A 15977-nucleotide genomic window follows, 5' to 3' on the forward strand; every position below is an offset into this window, starting at 1 on the left:
CCAGAGCTCCTCTCCCTATTCAGTTGCAAAAGGTTCTCTGGGAAAAGCACAGGCAGGACTGTGTCACCTTCACCAGGACACCAGCAGCCCACTGCTGGTCACTGTCTCTCTCCAGGTGCTACTCAGGGAAAGCAGCAGCCTGTGGGCAAGGATGTTTCCCAAGCTTCACACCTGGGAAACAATGACAGCTACACCACACAGACTGAGTGCACACTGTGCAGGCACAAAGTACAGCTCTCACCCTGGACTGTGTTCCCTCCACCTGGAAGGGCTGGGCACAGCCAGGATGAAGTCTCTGTTTAGGCAGGAGCATTTACTAACACAGTGATCAGTTATCCCACATGGGCTGAAACCCTCTGATCAGGAACCATTTCTTGTCCTGCAGTTGCACAGTGCTTACACAGAATGAGCTGCCACCTGGGGCTGGTGAACACTGCTGTGGTACAAACAAATAAAATCAGCCTTATTCAGACCAAATTCCAAAGCAGAGGCTGTTTGCCTGCCCACATTCTAGGTTTACACAGAGGGCTTGACTAACCTCTCAATTCAAAGCAAACTAGACACTGACCTTCTCTGACAAGAGACAAAAAAATCCCAAAAAACAAAACATAGCTATGGGGAAGCTGCTTCAGGACTCCAAACCAGTCATTTATTAAAACAGAGATTACTTCTCCCAATGAAAGGCAAACAAACTCCATAATCATCTCCTCCATCACACATGACAAACTGTCCAACCTTAACCTCCATTTCAAATGCTAATTACTTGCCAGAATCCTAACCTGAATTTTTCCTTGCTTCCAAGGAGGACCAAAAAAAAAAAAAATAGACGTGAGAGATCTTCATCTTTCCCTTTCTAAATTTATATGAATTACATAATTGCAGTTTTAAAGGACTAGAGCAAGTGACTAAAAAAGTAATGCAGAATGAACTAACACCACTTGTGACAAAGCAGGAAAAGAATACTTTTTAAAGCAGAAGAGCACTTTCTCCCTCCAGAAAAACATGAACAGAGAAAGTAGAAGACAGTATAATTGCATAAGTGAAAAATTATTCAATGACAATGGGAAGTAATGCAAGTTATTTTAATTGCTGAATTTATGATAGTCTTTAAATGATGTAAAGGATACCTAGAGAACAAGGATGGCAGTCATCTAAGAGAAGGTGTACCCAGTTAAAGACACCTTCATAAAAAGTTAAAGCTACCTTCTTAACATACATATCTGATAAATTATATACACATACTGGCAGAGTAATCTAGCAGGAGTGGCTCACAGGCATTTTCTAAAGACAAAACCTTGTCATTGTGAAAGGATTTATTAATAATTATAAATGAAATAATGATTATCGAACTTAAGTGCCTGAAAGTATTTTGCCAAAATCCTTTAGCTCTGGACTAAAACTCCAACAGACAAGAAAAACCAATTAATTTTCTCATGGTAGGATTTCAGTTTAAATTCAGAAGGCAACTTATATCCATTGGGGTTTTGGGGTTTTTTTAAAAGGCATGTGGTATACACTCAATTGATTTTAGGACAAATGTATTTGTATTACTGCACCTTTAATCAAGAGTGTAGAGAAGGCACTGTGAAGCAGAAGAAAAACAGTCCTTATGCTGAGAGCAACGCAATGGTTTCCCAGCAGAAGCTCACAGGAGCAAGATAAATGTTTGTAGCCTCTCCAATAAGCAAAATTACTGCACTCTGAATGCGAGAACAATGAGGTATGACAAACAAGGAGCTCAGCCTGCCAGAAACTTTGTGCTTGTTCTAAAAAGGTTAGAAGCCACTAATTTACAGTATATTACAAGAGACAGTGTGGAACAAAAACCAGATATTGGGAGAGCACAAAGAATGAAAAAGAAAATCACAGTCCCCCTGACCAGCATCCTAAGAAGGAGTATTCCCAGCAGTGAGAGTGTTGTCTTGCTAGATCAGGTGGGTTTGGGGTCACAAGCTAATCTCCACTAGCAGCCCAGTAAGCCAATAGCTAAGGTGTGAGAGAGAGTGTCTTTGGAAGGGTTTAGGAAGTCCAAGAGCTCAGCAGGGCCAGGCACAGTGTCACTGCCCCCAGTTTAAAGGCAGAGCCAGGGAGCAATTGTGCAGTTTGCTCACGGACAGGCAGCACAGCCAGGTAACAAACTCTGACGCTGTGCACAGCAGGCTGTGCCTTACTCACAACCACATCCTGCTTTGCTTTGGTGCCAGCAGAAGGCAAACAGCACTACACCAAACAGTGGGAGATATCCCTCAAATCTTCATGATATACAAAGCCTGAAGGAATGCACATTACAGACAGATTTAGTTTGCTGGCATGAAATCAAACGTATAAACCCAAGATTATTCACAAAGATCAAGACAACCTTCAAAGAAGCCAGAAATCCAGGGGGAAGCAAAGTATTTCCAAGCAGTTCCACTTTTCTCACATAAGCCAGGGAATCTCAGAGAGAGGGTCATAAATAATGGACTTTATTTTCATTCTTTGCATATACTCTTGCTGATGCAGTGCCTAGTGTCATCTGGAGATGCAAGCTGATAGAGAGTCATTTTTGGATACTCAAACACACCTTAAAAGGGACTTTTTCTTGGAATAAGAGTTTGATTTCTGAAATACAAACTACTGTAATTTACTAATTGCTTTACATAGCCTACGAGTATTAGAGCACTTCTAAGCGAAATCAGATTTGTGATAACAAAAGCCTCTGTAAACTAACAAGGAAAGGCATTTCAGGATGCAGTGACTGAAGGCAGCATATTCAAATTAAGGTACCTAGTTTAACATCAAAGTAACCAGCCATTGACAGAACCATCCTTGTGCAGAAAGAGCCACCATTACTTGATGGCCTCCAAGCAAGACCAGAGGATTCTGCTCAAACATACATACACATATATTTATATATACACACACACACATATATATATGATCATGCTTAAGCCACAGTTAATGGTTAGATGTTGAAATCAGCATTAATGCAAGCAGCCCTTTCTCACACATTAATTGTGAGTTGTTCCAGGCACAGCAAAATTCAAAAACCATTTACTGAATTGAAATCAGGCGCATGGAAATGCTGGTTACTATCTCAGGAAAGTTTGACTTGTTTAAGTTGACAAAGCACAGCACAATAGAGGGCAGGATCACTGCCTGCAAATACACTTGAGGAGAGGGAGCTGCAAGAAATGCAAAGAGACATTCAAACCATAGGGTTATCGTGATGCAGAAATGAGATAAACCAACCACAAACTGTCCTTGGCTGGAGGTCAGAGAAATCCAAGTATGAGGTAGCTGTGATCTGGAGCAGCTTCCCAGTGGGAGAAAAGGGCTCCTGCCCCACGTTGATCCCTAAGGAGCAGGAAGTCCTCCCTAGGACTCAGGCTTGGAAAATCAGGTTGTCTTTCTAGGTCTAAGCTTACACAGAGAGTTCAGTAACTCGGTAACATGCTATCACTGGATGAGAGGGGTTTGCATGTTTTGGGGCAGGTTTCCCATGTATTTCTAAATCAGGAAAGTTTTTATTTTCTTTAGACACAAAGACAACTTCGATTTTTCATCAGCTCTCCTGCAGTGTGGGAGAACACGCAGCAGGAGTAAAACATTGCAAGAAGAGATAATTTAGGATCTAATCTTGAGTAATATGTGCAGTCAGACAGGACAGCATGAGGAACACTACACCCCACCACCAGAGGTGAACTTCACAAATGTTTCACTGTCAAGATCGTTCAGCTCTTATCAGCAGAGGGAGGGAGAACTAAAAGGTACTGAAGAATCAACATCAAAGTGCAAGAGATTCAAAGAGCAGCAATGCTCTGCACCGGCTCCTGGGTTATCATTCAGTCTCTAAGTATGAAGAATTTATCCTTCCTTCTACAAACCTGATTCACAGGCCCTGGATTCAGCTACCCTTACTGCAGCACACTCAAGTCAGTAATCATGGAAATTAAAGCCAAAGTCACATCTACCTAGTAAGGAAATTGTTGGAGCTGCTCTTGCTCTCTCTGCTTCAGAAGCAGTTTACCACAAACCATCAAAACACAGACACCAGGAGTCAGGAGAGCTGCATTACCCCCCTGACAGTTCTCCCCAAGCAAAAGTCATAAGCTTTCCATAACCACTTCATTGTCTCCAACAGCCTCACTCACCCCCTCTGTACACAAAGTTTCCCCTCTGTGGAAAGTGTAAAGAGACTCTTCTGTTCTCAGAACTGCAATGTAAAAACAAAATCATGTGTTAATGATATTTAAACTGATTTAATGAAATGGTTTCAATTCCACCCTTCCTTCCTCCCATCTCCACCCTCTCCTTCGAGAGGGAAATTTGTTTTGATTAATATGGAGGGAAAAAAAGCAAGTAAAAATAGCCTGCTTTTGCCTTAAATCTATGAATAAACAGCCTGAAACAGGAATGCAGTTTATCTGCCCACCAAATTCCTACACTGTTTTCTTGTTCTGCTTTCCAAAATATTTTTTTAAGGATCGAACTCAGTGACTTAGATCTGCAGAACCAGTGGTATCCCAGAAGTGCCTGCTTCCATGCTAGTAAGATAACTGGTTTTGGAATGAGGAGGAACGGTTTGGAACTGAATGAACCAAAGATATAATCTAGGACCATTAAGTGCTGGAATATTTGAGCAAATCTCCTGGCATCAGAGGAATCAATATGAAGAAAATTGAGAAAAATCCACCAAGGCTTTTCTGTTCTCTTTCTCGTTTCTCTTTAACTGTGCAACAGACAAACTGCATTATCTCCTAAAAATCTACCTTGCCAGTAAAAAGCACTCACACTGTTATCCCTATCTTAGACCCAAGTCACATCTGTCCCTGACAACAACAGCTGTCAACACTGAAAGAGCAGGGTGATCAGCCAGCCTTTTCCCCCTGGGCTGGAAGCCAAAGCAAGGGTGGCTTATGTATTTGCAGTGCAAAACCAAACAAACTTTATTCTGTTCCCTGTGCTATGCCATTAGCAAGCAAGCCGATCAGCTCCAGGGAGTATCCTTGCAACCTGAATATTTAAACCCAAACCTAATTTTCCCTTATTTCCCTTCCACTGTATCACCAGTGAGCTCCAGGTAATGCCATAGGAGTCACATGTACTATCCCACCAATGCAGACAGAAGCCTCTTGGCAGAGTCACTTTTCATTCCCAGTTTCCCATAGCGTGTGGCACCAGAGCATGCTGCCCTGGAGTGCCACAGACACTGCTACGATATCTGATAGGAGTGACATCTTAGAAAAGGAAACCACCTCCCTCCTCTTACAGCAGATAAGCCCTCTGGAAGGAGAAAGGAAATGTCTCACTTTCATCTCAGAGTTCAGAGGGAATGTTTTATGGCTGTCAATCCTATAAAGATCTTATTCATTCACACATCAGGGACAGCAAATATTCTGAGGTAGGCTGTACAGCCATGAAATAGCCAAGTTCTGAAAAGGACTTTGCCTGGTGACATTTGGAAAGCAAGGTGAAAGACTTTACTATGACCCTAAAGTAAATACTGAAAGCCAACATGCAACAGGCAGGCCAGGGGAGTTAAGCAGATGAGGCTCCACAGGCAAAGTCACATGAGGAACATGGGAGCACCTCCTAGTGCAATCCCAGGTGAGGAGTGTGAACCCAAGCTAACATCTGGTGTCCCAGGACCAAGCAAGCACTTTCACTCAGAAGCAAAACATCCTCAGCGATCAGAGTGGGACAATGCACGCTGGGATCTCACAAGCTCATCAGCATCACAGCCATGGTACACAACTCTGCATTCTCCATCCACATACAGGGCTCATCTTCTCACCTTGACTGCTAAAAACACTTCAGGGATACTATTTAGGCTGTGCAGAAATACTAGAGAAAGACATCCCAGTTACACATGATGTTACTTCTTCAATCACTCTACTGGAGCATTCACTGGCTCTGTATCTACCCTCAGTTCCCATCAAAAGTGAACAGTGTCCTTTAAAAGACAGGAAACTGCCACAGGGACTGAATCATATCACTGAATTCTCAGAGGGGATCTGTAAGCAGATCATGGAGCTGAAACTGGACTTGCAGAGCTCTAAGACAGCTACCAGACCATTCTCTTTCCAACAGACATCTGCCAGCACTCACTTGTGCAGCTTGTTCAGGAAGTCTGATAGCTCAACAAAGGAACAATGAAGTGAGAGCAAAAAGTCCAGATTGCTGGGGGTTAAGAAAGAAAATGCATCAGCAGGGCTACCAGTATCCACTCTGCATTCAGCATTGCACCAGGGCTGACCTACCCTGCACAGAGCCCTGCTCAAGCAGCTACAACTGCAGAGTTCTGCCTTCTCAAGGATGCAGTGGCCAAATGTTGTAGTACACAAATATCTTCGATATCACTCATCTGCAACCTCATCCCTCCGTTGTCAGCTAGTTTTAACTGGAGGTGGCTTCCCTGGTTTCAAAAGGGGTTCAGCTTTCCCAAGGCACTGTAAAGAATGAGAAGGAAATGGACTCAAGAGAAACTGAGAACAGGCAGCACGTGTGGAAACAATCCTGTTTTTGATTAAAAGAAAAAAAAAATAAAAAACCACTTAAAGAAAATCAGCCAAAGATGCTTCTTAGCAGAAACACAAAGTCTCAGGCTCCTTTTACAGCACTCAGCTCAGTGTATCTCAGACTGTGCATACAGCCACTGCCCTCAATGACACCCTTTTTACAGTAACTCTCTTCAGAAAACACCCACAATCACTACTGATGATTTGTCAGAAACACTAATTGATATAAGCCAGAATGTCTTTGCCTCAGCCCCCCAGTAGATTCTGCCAGTTATCTATCTATGCATCAAGAAGCTGTTCCTTTGAGCAGTATTCTCCTTCATCCAATACACCAGCACAAAGTGTTTTGAACTTGGGTGCAGAGGCAGGAGCGGAATTCAAAGAGTTAAGAAATCTTGGTTGCAATTTTCAGGAAGAACAGTGGTAACGCAAGGTACAAGCATGGCCCAGATCAATATTCCTAATACAGAAAGTATGCATCTCAGGGCATTTCTGCAGCACTGGAAACAGTCTACCAGCTGAGCAGTTGTTTTTTCCTTCAACTCAGCCTCACTTTTAACTACTCTTGATTAAAACGATTACTTTCACTCAATATTCAATTTCTGACAGGTAATATTCTCTACATATGTTGCAAGCTGGCTCCATCCTTACAGGCAAAACACATGAGCTCCCTAGAAGCAAATTTTCTTATTTTGTAAGTCATGTATAATTTACACATCTGCAATATTGACACAGGCTAGAAATATACATCATGCCAAAATCATTTGCTAAAAGCTTTCCACAGATTTGGGGCATTTTCCTCTTAAGACACTGTTCCTCTTGTTACTGCAATTAGTTCTCAGGAGAATCCATTACCTGAGTACAATTAATTCCTGTACACTCAACTTCACAGCCCAAAATCTAGACCATGTCAACATTCAATGCCATTTAACTGTACAAGTGTCTGACAGCCCCTTAAGCACCCATGGGGGTTTTTTTGTTCATTTAGTCCTCAAGTTTTCATCAAAACAAGCATTTCCACGTGCACAGATGTGCTCCCACCATTCCAGTCTTGCAGGTGGACTCCACACAGGAATTCAGAAGATAATTCAGCTCTTCCAACCAGGAAAATATTGTCAGAATTGGCTGAAAACTGGACATGGCCTTGCAAGCAATTGTTATAAATGTTATGAAAAATACTGAAATCACCTGAGTCTGTTTTACTCAGTTATTAGCAGAAGAGAATTATTGACCAAAGAATCACAGGCAAGTTATATGTTACATGGACATTCTCAGACAGCTGGCAGGATTAGGGAAGCATTTTCTTCATTTCCTTTAGGTGGAAACTAAAATGGGCACTGAGGATTTTCAAGAGTTTTCATTTGGTTTCCAAATAGCACTGAATTAGGCAGCTCTCTTGCACTGCAGAGAAAATTCCATTATCTCATTTTAAGAGCATATCTAGGTACAGGCTCAGGAACACTCCAGCACTGAGTCACCCTCTATTTCCACCTGCCATGCCCATGACTAGATGTCACACAGGTATGATGTGTTTTTGGCACTCTGAACAAGTTTAATCTTCTTTGCTCAAGTAATACTTTTTTTTTTTTTCCATTTAAATAAGTTTTTCTTTCTGAAGCTATTCTAGGGAACAAAATATTTTGTCCAGTTCTCATCTTGGCTATTGGATGAATAATCAGAACACTCACCCAAAACACAGTCTTTGATCATTTCCCTCACAGGGTATGCAGCTGGCCAGGAGAATTTGCAACTATGAGCTTTGGGTATGAGGTTTGGGGGGATGAGAAGTGTATGTATTCTTTTGGCCTGGGATTCATAAATCAAAGCTTTTTGCAGTAGCAACTAACAAAGTATAAATAGAGAAGCACATAATTATCACAGATTACAGCTAACAAATCCTCACTGGAGGAAACAGAGTGCGTGCAGGAGAAACTCACTGTAACTGGGGGTTTTGCAGATGACACAGAAGATGCAATTGGAAGAAGCTCTTGATCTCCCACAGCAGTAACAGCTGTCCCCTTCAGTGATGCCACTGCAAGACACAAAACAACAGATTCATGAGTAAAATAGGCAGGTGGTCATCAGGAGTCACTTCAGGAACAAACTATTCAATCCAGTATTACTGTTATCTCCTTCACCCCACCCCTCTACTTCCCCACACACTCTCCAGCCTCAGGGGTGATTGTTACTGAAATGAAACTTGGGTCACCAAATAAACGTGAAGTTACTGGAAAAAATCTCTTCTTGCACATTTTCAATACAGAATTAAAAAAAAATAAAAAGAGGTGATTTTATCATTGACTCCACTCACAAACTGGTGAGGTGTGAGTGAACATGCAACAGCAAGAGAGTAAGGCACATTGGGCATGCAGAGAAAAGTCCAGGTCAAGAGTGTCTACAGAACAGCAGGCTGTGGCTTACAGTCCACCAGCAGTACAAGAAACAAGACTTGTGGGTCCCAAGGAACAATGCACAGAAAGTATTCAGAAGAGAGTGTGGGTTTCTGTTTCCTACACAGGGAAAAGGTCATGGCAAGGAAAAGTGAAATTGGTAAATACTTGTAAACCTTCAAGTTTCTGAGGCTGAAAAATGCCAAGGAAACTAGCTTAGTTTTGTTTATGCAGTAAATACCCACAAATAAACAGCATCTTCTGCTGGGAGTGGTAAAATTTCACCAAGTGATGCTGCATAGGGAAAAGTGAGTATATAGCTATATTTAAATGCATAGAAACATTTAAATGCATAATCAGCCAATGCATAACAGGTTAGCTCTACCTACAAACACAGCAGCAAGGTCAGAGCCGTAGCCAAAACCTTTTGAGAAGAATAATCCCTTCCTTTTTCATGGCAGCTTTATAGTTGATAATGAATTACACCACAGTTTTTTGTCACAAGATTTTTGCCAGTGTACACATATCCTCAGCATTAAGTGTGGAACTGTAGATAGATTTTATAGTTAAGCACAGTGGAATTAATCACTGTGAATTATGTAGGGTTAAAAAGCCAACCTCTAAAAAAGAACTGTTCCATCCTTGGTGACCACACACAGCAGAGACTGTGCTTTATCTACCCACTTGAAAGACATTAGTTCTGTAGATCAACTTTGCTTGGCTTGCCATAGTTTAACTCCTACATTTTTTGCTGTTGTTTCTCTGGTTTTTTTAATCTTGCTATTTCAGGTGTTTAATGACACTAATTTCCAGATGGTCTACAAATCTAACACACCAGCAAACAGGCTACATCCCTGTTACATGCAGGAGTGTCACTGTCTGATATTTTACTGTTATATAAATCAAGCTGGCCCTGAAGAGGCATCAGCAATGCATTCACTAAGCATTGCTTTATTTTTATTTTTCTAAAACAAAGAACTAAGGAAGATTCAAGTGTTTCTTGAGAAGAATGAGCTGCCTGATGATTTTTCAATTTTTTTTTTTTTTCCTAAACTTGACAAACACCAGGAGGAACATCACCTTTTAAGGCAAAAGGCATCTGAAAGCAAAATCCTGCTTTTAAGCCAGAGTGACTCATAACAGCTAACATTCTTCCTACAAAAACAAACTCAACCATTAAGTAAGAACAAGCTAGAAGCTCTAGTAATAACAATTGAAACAAATCCTTTTTTCTCCATGACTTTTGTGGACTGATATTGGCCGGTTCAAGCAGGTGCTCTTGGCAGCTGCAAAAAAGAAACCAAGTTAGACAGACCACTGGCCTGACCCAGCCTTTATCATTCATTTGCATCCCTAGAGAGTGCAGTAAACACAAGCACAGATGCACAGGAACACACTGCAGGCCTTATCTTTTTTTATAGGAATGCAGGAGGAAGTCTGTATCTACACTGCAGTCACACGTGCTTTCAACAGAGCGAAGGAGCAGCTCAAGAGATAAGGCAGAGAAGATGCAGGAGCATGCACACAACACTGCCTACAGCAAGCCTGGGTACTTGTGTACAGCCTGATGCTTTAAGTTTTAGCTCTCAGATTTTGCAGATTCTGTACTGCATTAGTGTGTAACTCTGAACTTCATATGAAGTGTTAGCAAGTTCTCCTCACAGTTCTGTCAGACAAAACAATCATTTTCCAGCCTGAGAATCAAGGATGCCATTGCAGCTTCAGGCTCCAAAAGCATAAACAGCAGGAAACTGAGGAGAGCAATCTGGGAGGATGGGACTTCATAACCTGAAGCTGTAATTGGACTATTAACCCCAACATGTAAATGGACCAAAACTTACAAAAGTGCAAAAACTCATGACCTGTTGTTCATCTTGAGCGTAGCCACAGCCAGGCTTTTGTAGTGCCCCAGGTGTATCCTTTGAAGGCTTTTTAATAATACCTACTTTATTCCTTTAACACTGTCTAGCCTCTCTTCTAGGTAGCCCCTCAAGGCATCAAGCCCACTACCACCATATCTCCATCATGCCCATTAAAAAGCATTAATAAAGCCAAATGAGGCAGAGCTGATCAGACTGCAGCCCTGCCTCCTGAAGCAGAGGTGCTCACTGCCAGAAGAGGCAGCACTATACCTATGAGAGGACATGACCACCATAGGCTGCATCTAAATCTACTCCTCAAGTCCAGAAGACATCTCCCAGCAGAGAGTTCCAGGGTCCCACTTCCCTCTCCACAGATGACCTGCTGTACAGTCCCAGGCAAAACATTTTGTCTGCTTGTGTCCCACCTTTATTCTCAGGCTGGGTTTTTTTCTGTCTCTTCTTTTGACCAGGGATCTTCTTTTACAAGATATCCATATCTAGTTATCATGTGCTGCTGAGCACAACAGGGCCTCTAAGCTTTAATTTAGTAACAGAAACCTCAGCTGCAGTGGAACTCCAATTAGAACTACAAGGGCCCCCTCAAATCCAGCTACTCCAGACATCCTGCTCCAGAGACCAGAGGCATGTTTTCAATCTTTCTGTCCTGTGTCAAATGCTTCCAGGCTCTTTGGCATGGCCCACACCACCTGGAGTCCATCCAAAAACCTCCCGGACAACTCCCAACCATTTAGGAGGTTTCTTTACTTCAGGCTAACTTCACAAGTTCTTAGTGGGGGAAGCTACAGCTAACAGAAGCAGGTGAATTGAGTCCTAATGTCAAATTCAAACTGTCAGATCAAAAATCTGTCATAGCTCAGCTTTCCAGGAACTTGGACACTGAGTAAAATGAAAGTCCTGCTCTCCGATTTTCTTGCTTTGAAATACCTATACTCATTCTTCCCACTCTTCCATTCCTCCCTTGGCACTCCTGTCAAATACAGAGATCAAGTAACACAGAACAGTTTTTGCTTAGGGCCTGTATTCATCTGCACTCTGGTCAAGGAACCTGGTTTCCAGATCCAGGACACCTCTCATTACTCTAGTACTTTCTAGAGCTTGCTGCTACTTCAGAGCATCAGACAATGGATTGGTTGGAATGGACTTTAAAAATCATCTTGTCCAACCCCCCTGCCATGGACAGATTCACCTTCCATTAGACCATCCTGCCCAAAGCCCCATCCATCCTGGCCTTGAACATTTCCTGAGATGAGGCAGCCGTAAGTTCTCTAGACAACCTGTTCCACTGTCTAATCACCGTCATTCTTCCACATAGCTAATTGAAATCTACCCTCTTCCACTTTAAAACCATTGCACCTCATTCTATCACTACACTCCCTGTTCATCTTTCCCATTGACCCACTAAGTATGGAAAGCTGCTATAAAATTTTCCAGGCTGAACAATCCCAACACCCCCAGCCTGTCCTCAAAGGAGAAATGCTCCAGATGCTCTGGTCATTTTTGTGGCCTTCCTCTGGACCCATTCCAACAGGTCCACATCCTTCTGTGTTGGTGAGCCCAGAGCTGGATGCAGGTGGAGTCTCCCCGGAGCAGAGCAGAGGGGAAGGAGCATGTCCCTGACCTGCTGGCCACACTGCTTTGGATGCAGTCCAGGACACACTTGGTTTTCTGGGGTGCAAGCAGACATTTTTGGGTCATATTACTTTTTTTCATCCACCAATACCCTGCCAAGCCCTTCTCCTTAGAGCTGCTCTCAACCCACTGTTGCCCAGTCCGTATTTGTGCTTGGGATTGCGCCACCCATGTGCAGGACCTTGTGCTTGGCCTTGAACTTCATGAGGTTTGCACAGGCCCATCTGTCCAGCTTGTCCTTGTCCACTGAGTGGTCCAGCCATCAAATTAACTTCCCTCTATTTTAGAGACAAGGATGTTATGTGAGACACTAACAAATGCTTTGCACAAGTCCAGGCAGGTGACATCAGTCACCCTTCCCTCATCTACCACCTCTGTAACACTGCTACTGAAATCCACCAGATTTGTCAGGTATGATTTGCCCTTAGTGAAGCCATGTTTGTTGTCACCAGTCATCTCCTTATTTTCCATGTCCCCCATCACAGTTTTTAGGAGGATCTGCTCCATGATTTTGCAAAGCAAAAGTGAGAGACTTACTGGATTTTTTAAAGGCAAAGGGTGGACATGGCAAGAAATAGTTGGTACCATGATGTGCTAATACTGCCTGGGCTTTCATTCATCTGAGCTCAATCAAGAATTTTTTTCTTCCCCTTAAACCAGAAAACAGCTTCATCCTTCCTATTTTGAGGCAAGGCCCAAACTGTGATAAATTCCAAACTGCAGTCATTTGGGCAGCAATCCTGAAAAACAGATCTATTATCAACAGAGACATCATCAATGGTATTTGATGCTGATCCTAAAAAGGCTTTGCTGTGTGGGTCCTACCATGAGGTCTTACTTTGCGACCTGTTTTTGCCAGCAGTCACAGACACCCAGGGTGAGATTTTACCAAGGACAGCAGAGAAATGCTCCAATTTGTGTCACAACAGCACGTAGGACACACACGTGTAGCACTCAGCTTCCCTGCCATGAAGAGAACACACAGAAATTGCCAGCACCACACCGATCAGGCACAGTCACCTTCACCAGTGGCAAGGGGCCTCAGTCTCTGCTTTCAGCTGCTGCAAACTAATTCAGGAAAGGTACTGACTGACTGAACTCCTGCATTGGCACACAGTGTCAGTAACAACAACAACAAAAGAGGAAAAAAAAAAAAGGAAAAACAAGAAAAACAAAAGGAAAAAAAACAAAGGAAAAAAACAAAGGAAAAAAAACAAAGGAAAAAAACAAAGGAAAAAAACAAAGGAAAAAAGGAAAAAAAAGGAAAAAAAGGAAAAAAAAGGAAAAAAAAGGAAAAAAAAGGAAAAAAAAGGAAAAAAAGGAAAAAAAGGAAAAAAAGGAAAAAAAAAGGAAAAAAAAAGGAAAAAAAAAGGAAAAAAAAAGGAAAAAAAAAGGAAAAAAAAAGGAAAAAAAAAGGAAAAAAAAAAGGAAAAAAAAAGGAAAAAAAAGGAAAAAAAAGGAAAAAAAAAGGAAAAAAAAAGGAAAAAAAAAGGAAAAAAAAAGGAAAAAAAAAGGAAAAAAAAAGGAAAAAAAAAGGAAAAAAAGGAAAAAAAAAAGGAAAAAAAAAGGAAAAAAAAGGAAAAAAAAGGAAAAAAAAGGAAAAAAAAAGGAAAAAAAAAGGAAAAAAAAGGAAAAAAAAGGAAAAAAAAAGGAAAAAAAAAGGAAAAAAAAAGGAAAAAAAAAGGAAAAAAAAAGGAAAAAAAAAGGAAAAAAAAAGGAAAAAAAAAGGAAAAAAAAAGGAAAAAAAAAGGAAAAAAAAAGGAAAAAAAAAGGAAAAAAAAAGGAAAAAAAAAGGAAAAAAAAAGGAAAAAAAAAGGAAAAAAAAAGGAAAAAAAAAGGAAAAAAAAAGGAAAAAAAAAGGAAAAAAAAAGGAAAAAAAAAGGAAAAAAAAAGGAAAAAAAAAGGAAAAAAAAAGGAAAAAAAAGGAAAAAAAAAGAAAAAAAAAGGAAAAAAAAAGGAAAAAAAAAAGCTATTCTCCGAACACTTACTAAACACAAGAGGCTGTGGAAAATATATTAAATATATTTTAAAGCAGACATGAGTACTGCTTGACTGCTTGCTCTTGTTTTTAAGAGGAAAAATACCAAAAAGAAATGTCAGCAAGCATCTCCTCTGTACCACCACCCACCAGTCTCCTACCCACGCCTGCTTTTTTATTTATGATTTTTTTAAAATTACAGTAACATTGTATTTTTTGCCCACATGGTCTCCCCTCAAACAAAACTCCACTTGACAACTTGCAATCATTTGAAATATCTTCCTTCCATTTCTATTGCTTGATGCAAGACATCTTCACACTGTCAGGAAAGACTACTCTCTTGCCATGCCCACAGCCATCACCATGTACTCAAGCCCCAGCAAATTTGCCAGATAAGCTATCTCCAGCTGGTATCTTATATATATTATATATATAAAACATGGGAGAATATATAAATAGTTATTCCCTTCCCACTCCTATTTCAGGATTTCCTGAACTCTACGCTATTCTTATCCTCCTTAGATCAGCATTAACCCTGACAACCATATTCCCACAACATTGCCTCTGGAAACCACTGGATTGATTTTACTTTCTGGAGTTATTCTTGACATAGTCTAGGATATGGAACTGCAGCCCATTTACATATCAGCTCTTAAATTGAAGAGCACGTGTAACTTCTATTTCAGTTAGTGCAAACAGCAGATTGTCACCCAGGCATTCTACTCCAAACACCAACTTGCACTCTGCATCCCTCCTGTGAGCTTGAAAAAGGCTTTGTTAAATATTTGCATCCTGTGTTTCTGCTTGCAAAGTCATCTACGCTCAGCACTTAGCACTGATAGCTGCAAGATCTGTGATCCTGCTTTGGCTCCTCCCAGCTCTCAGCCTAATTGGTAACAAAGTCTATTTTCATGCAGAGCAGCTTTCACTTTTATGACTTTTATTCCCAAATATAGAGCAAAACGATGAGGCATTACATTCTTCCATACCCTGAGCATTCCTGAGCATTCCAGATAGAATCAGCAACACAAACAACCCATCCCTTGGGAAGGATGAGAGTGTCCCAGTGCAGTCTAGGGCAGTTACTCCTCAAAGCAGGTAAACAAAGGAGTAAATACAGTCAGCCCCTGAAGGTCTCTCTGCATCAATCACTGCTTTCCTTCATTGCCACATAACTCTCAAGGTCTGCCTTTGTATCTTGTGTTTCTAGATCCCAAGATCATCTCTGCAGGACACGCTACATCTCACCAGAGAGCACAGGAGCAGCTCCCATGACACCCTTCTGTACCTGTCAAGAAGGAAAGGCTTCCTGATGCTGACTGTTCATTCATAATGAAGATAAATTATTAGTGCAGGTCATAATAGCAATACTTTCAAAATTCATAATTAACTCAAAATTATTATAAGTTCAAAATATGAAACCATAATTAAGGTTGGCAGCTTTAAACTTGGTTTCTGGTTTTAGTTGCTATGCCTAAAAAAAGGGCTCATTCTCCCTGATTAGTAACTATAAAACATATAGATGTTCAGATTCAAATATCCCACACATTAAAGTTCAGCATGCAAATTTTTTAAGGAAGATACAACATCATTCATT

General features: G+C 41.1%; 1 protein-coding gene across 3 annotated transcripts in view; it reads right to left on the reverse strand.

Moving 5' to 3' along the window:
* Positions 1 to 15977, reverse strand: part of TSPAN4 (tetraspanin 4) — a 419532-nt gene that overhangs the window by 341679 nt on the left and 61876 nt on the right. For all 3 annotated transcript variants that reach the window (XM_059849113.1, XM_059849115.1, XM_059849114.1), the window contains one exon: positions 8438 to 8532. The gene's annotated coding sequence lies outside the window, so the exon portion shown is untranslated. The remainder of the gene's footprint in view (positions 1 to 8437; positions 8533 to 15977) is intronic.

This window comes from Haemorhous mexicanus, chromosome 6, assembly GCF_027477595.1.
Source record: "Haemorhous mexicanus isolate bHaeMex1 chromosome 6, bHaeMex1.pri, whole genome shotgun sequence".
In the NCBI taxonomy this organism is placed as follows: Eukaryota; Metazoa; Chordata; class Aves; order Passeriformes; family Fringillidae; genus Haemorhous; species Haemorhous mexicanus.